General features: G+C 37.3%; 1 long non-coding RNA gene across 1 annotated transcript; it reads left to right on the top strand.

The window, feature by feature from the left end:
• The first annotated feature begins 2,054 nt into the window (after positions 1 to 2,054).
• LOC143300673 (uncharacterized) lies at positions 2,055 to 3,756 on the top strand. The gene is made up of 3 exons (XR_013057677.1): positions 2,055 to 2,127; positions 2,849 to 3,005; positions 3,622 to 3,756. It is a non-coding gene; the product is annotated as an uncharacterized LOC143300673 (long non-coding RNA).
• The last annotated feature ends 1,590 nt before the right edge of the window (positions 3,757 to 5,346 follow it).

Consider the following 5,346-nt stretch of genomic DNA (forward strand, 5'->3'; position numbering starts at 1 on the left):
ACTCCGCACGGAATTAAAAAAAAAAAAAAAAAAAAAAAAAAAAAAAATCGGAAATCACATCCGTACCAGAACTACGTCCATAGCCAACTAAAGTGAGAACTCAGCGAAAGGGAAGTGAATATTATACCCCGTCTTGACTTAACTCTCTCCATACGAACGGCGAAAGAGACGACGTTAACAGCGTTTCACCCCAATTACCATCATCAAAATATTGCAAGTGGAAGGCTCTTATACTGAAGAGGTGAATGTTGACAAAGAATACCACAATTCTGACGACGGAAGCTAAAGGTTGGGTCATTCAGACACCCACTGGACATCCGAGGGGTCTGTGTAAGGAGAAGAGAGGACTGGCCGTACTGAATGAGTTAATGGGGTAGTTAAGACATGAATAAACATTTGAAAATAAATGTTTTTTTCCCTTTCGATTTTTTTTTTTTTAAACAAATTGAGGTGCAGTGAAAAACAAGCGAGAGCTTTCGCAATACACAGATTATCTGTCTTTTTTTTTCTTCCCCCTTTAGAAAATCGCTGAATTTGGTAATGCAAGATTTGGGTAAGAAAATAGGAACATACACTGACAGACAGACAGAATAAGCTCACACACACACACACACACACACACACACACACACAAAATATCATTGAGGTGGTGACGTCTGGAAACACACACACACACACACACACACACACACACACACACACACACACATATATATATATATATATATATATATATATATATATATATACTCTGTTTTCTTACTTTTTTTTCTTCTTTTCTTTTTCTTTTTCTTTTTTTTTTTTTTTTGATGATAGTTCTATGACCATCAAAACTGCAGAAGAGGCAACTGTTGCCCTGACTATTTGGGTTGGGATTTGAATATAGTTGAGAGTGTCTTGCCCACGTTGCACCCCTAATATCTCTGCCAAGAGGGTTTTAGGGCAGTCGGCAATGTGATGGTTCCCTCCCAAAAGGCCAGCTAGCCCCCAAGGCTGCTGCGCTAAGAGCTAGCGTAATCTTGCCTCCTAGTTTTTAGAGTCATAGTCCATCATAAAAGATAAACCGTAAATGATTCCCAGTTGCAACGGAGAAACATCGATATACAGCTCTGACTTTGGCTGTTGGTCCAGCTGTTAGCTTATGTCAATCTGTTATATGTGACCCTCCACCACGGAATGAGTCGCTTTGTCCCTGACCAACTTTCCCGCTAGCGGCGATTTTAGGCGGGTGGGGGTCAGGTTGTCGATTTTCAGATTTTGACTTCATAGTAAACTTTAGGCTTTCTTTTATCTCATATTGAAGTATCTAGGCATAACTGTGTCTTCTTTTGCCTTAAAAGTGTGCTTAAAATGCCTAACCCGTCATTCTGATCGCCTATGACTTCGCGAAATCGATCAACTTTGACAAGCTTGCCCTCCGTCATCTCTTGGAATCGACCGGTCGAATCATACATTGTTTTGAAGGTCAAGTCCGTCTCTTTCAATCTATGTCCTTCTCATTGGTTGATTTTTTAACTACGAGCGAATCGTCGCTTTCAAAATAAGGATACACTACGTAAACAATGCGTCACTATGAAGGAAAATCCCCTCTGTCATTGGCCGAGAGAGGCCACGTGACGAAACCAGCCATTCAGCACGCTAGCTCAAATAAACATGGTCGCAGGGTTCGGAAGCACGTTTTCAAGATTGACTTGGCGATTTCCTGACAAGATACACTTGCACTGCACACATTTTGCCATTCAATGAAGAAGACGACATTTGTGAGTTTCTAACCCAGTACTTCATTGATGGAACTGACCGTTCATGAAATCGATCTCAGTGAACACGAAGGCAACGCTGATTTCGAAAGCAGACGACGCAGGATTGTCGTTCAGTTTTCATCAACAATAATATTAATTTTGATGTAGATGACGAATCAACATTTGCACTAGATACAGAAAGATTGGAAGCCTTCGCCTGTCATTGCCGAAATCACATGCACCAGGTGCCATCAGTGTTGTGACTGACATGGAAACAATTGAAACTGACTTGCTGCACTGAAGTGATAGACCTGAGTTTCTCACAGCTCACACAAGGAATGTGCAAGCAAAGTGACTGGGGGACTGGATATAGCTGAAGTGTCTGAAGGTAAGCTTTCTTATTTTACCCACATTGACAAATACTGAAATGTAATGATGGTATAATCAATTGATAATAATTTATTTAACAATGATTGACTCAAGACTGATTTATTGTCTTACATTGGAACAGGAATTCACTGTTTGACATGTGGAATAAAAATGATTAAAAGAATAAAGTGAATCTGAGGAAATTAACAGAATGTAAATTAAAAGATCTCTCTCTCTCTCTCTCACACACACACACACACACACACACACACACACACACACACACACACACACACACACACACACACACACACACACAATGTGTGACACAGTGTGTATACATGTCACTCACACACACACACACACACACACACAATGTGTGTCACACAGTGAGTCACATACTCACTCACACACACACACACACACACACACACACACACACACACACACACACACACACACACACACACACACACACACATACACTGTCCCTTCACAGTTTAACCATTTAACTGAGCAAGGGGAGGTTCAGGGGCATGACATTATGAACAGTTTTCAGTTTCACAGAATTTGCTTCAATGGATATTTTATGTGAATGTGTGTCAGGTTGGTGTGTGTGTGTGTGTGTGTGTGTGTGTGTGTGTGTGTGTGTGTGTGTGTGTGTGTTGTTTTAAATAAATATAGAGTTGTGTCAACAGTAAATACTAACAGTATTACTAATAGTTCAATTTCTTTTTCAGCCCTGAAAGATATGATGGTACTTTATATGCCTGCCTGTACACCAATGAATAATTCTGATATCACTGCTGGCAAGTCATGTCATCAGAAGGAGAGGCAACACCACCAAACTAACTACACTGTCAACTAAAGAACTGTCTGCTGGTGAACTATCTATGAGTGAGTGAGTCAACTGTTAATGTACTATGATTTATAGTATAAATTTACCATGAAGTGTGCAAACTTAGTTTCTTTTTACAAACTTTGTCTAGATGTACATGTATGGAATTGTAAACTTTTGCACAGACATTTACATAAATGATATAAGTGTGCATGTGCTTGACATGCCACTATGCATAAAGTAACTTAATGGATTGCAGCATGTCATGCACATGCACACTGATATGCACACTGATACTCATAGTGATACAGCATTAATAATCACTATTTCATACTTTTATTATCAGTAAACTGCTTTGTCTGATTATATTATGATATATATATATATATATATATATATATATATATATATATATATATATATATATATATATATATATATATATATATCATAAGTGTATTCTTTTTTTATTTTCTGATAAAATACATAGAACTAGAAGTAAAGCATTTTGTAAAGTCCTGTGTAAAGAATGAAAGCTGTGATGTAAATGTACAAAACTGAAATTACTGTTGATATTTAAGGCATTAATGAATAAACTTTAGAACATATAGAAAATAATTCAAAACAAAGAAAATGAAAAGAGATAAAGAAGTATTACATAACAAACTGTTTCAGGATAAACCATGCATTTTTGGAACATACTGACACCACCGGTGGAGAAAAAAGAGTGGAGGAAGAAGGTTCAATATCAACACCATCCACCCTGATGACACTTTGTACCACAAGAATTGATTACCTGTGCCACATATCAGCACATTTTTTATTTTTATTTTTTTATTTTTTTTTTTTTTAGCAGATTGAGTGTTTGTTTGATGAGGTTGTGTGTCTTTATTGTGTGAAGTATGGGGTTTGACAAATAGGTTTTCTTTGCAGATGAAGTGTTTGAAGTGTTCATTTGGATTATGAAATGTATTTCATTTGATGCTATGCTGGGATAAAACACACATGAACTTGTACCTTTTGTATGAGCAGTTTTGTTGTGTGGATCTTTTTTGTTATTTTGTTGTGCTTGTTGTATGGATTATGGTAATATCACAAGCACACTAAGCCATTGAGCACATTGAATTACAACAATCACATGATTCGGCATCATGATTTAGCATTTTTTTACCTCTAATCTGGCATAATTTTAGTACACATACTGTACATAGCAAAAGTTTCCTAGTAATTGGACCACAAACAACACCACAACAAAACTGATCTTAAAACTGGAAGGTTTTTAGTCATGTTGAGCTGATTAAAAAGTAAGTATACTAATACTTCAGTTGCAATTCTTTCCAAAAAAATTAGAAAATTCTTATTTGAATAAAATCAAATACACTCAATATTTTTCTTCCAAATTTTGTGCAATTGTGGATATTGCCACTAACTATGTGTGTGCCAAATTTTATGAACATATCTTGCTTAGAAGTATGTGGTTGCTATGAACATGTTCCAAAACTTTTCGGCCTTGATTTCTCAGTTCGTTACTTTCGCGACTTTAGAACTTCAAATCACAATAACTTTTCACAGAATCATCCGATTTACAAACTTTTTTTTTTCGCTGTAAAGGTCATTTATTGCAGATTTATGATATACCAATAACTAAAAATCGACCTCTGGTGCAAAGCGACTCATTCGTGGTGGAGGGTCACATATAAGCTGAGCGTAGGCATGACAGGCTTAGCTTGTTAATATACTACCCTCGTTAATAATCATAGGGTTATAGGTTGCATTATACTTCTGTCTGTTTGTCTGTTGGTCTGTCTGCATATCCTCTGCGATCGGCTTGGCTTAAAACAATGAATTTTGAATTGATCTCTGTTTATCTCTCTTCTTATCCATCTCTCTCTCTCTCTCTCTCTCTCTATATATATATATATATATATATATATATATATATATAGATATATCTCACGATTTTATAATTATTTCCTCGGTGATCAGACACACACCTTCGTTTAAAAAAAAAGAAAAAAAAAAAGAGAAGAAAATAAAAGAAAATCCAAGAAAGATAACTCGATCACATGCTGACCTATACTGTTAAAAAAAAAAAAAAAAAAAAAAAAAAAAAAAAGGGGGGCGATCACAGGCCAACTTTTACTCCTACTGTTACGTTACGGACATCAAACGGTGGGTAGCTATTTTATCAACAACGATATCGTCTGTCCATTCTCTTTGATTTACTTTTTTTTTCAGGAATGGAGGACGTTGAAATGAGAGAGCGTAAGGAGTAGGTGAGGAAGGGTGGTATGGGTGTGTGTGTGTGTGTGTGGGGGGGGGGGGGGGGGGGGGGAGGGGGGTCGGGGGGGGGGGGGAAGGGGGGTCTGGGGGGGGGGGGGGGGGTCAATAGACCCAATC

This window comes from Babylonia areolata, chromosome 26 (genome assembly GCF_041734735.1).
Source record: "Babylonia areolata isolate BAREFJ2019XMU chromosome 26, ASM4173473v1, whole genome shotgun sequence".
Classification (NCBI taxonomy): Eukaryota; Metazoa; Mollusca; class Gastropoda; order Neogastropoda; family Buccinidae; genus Babylonia; species Babylonia areolata.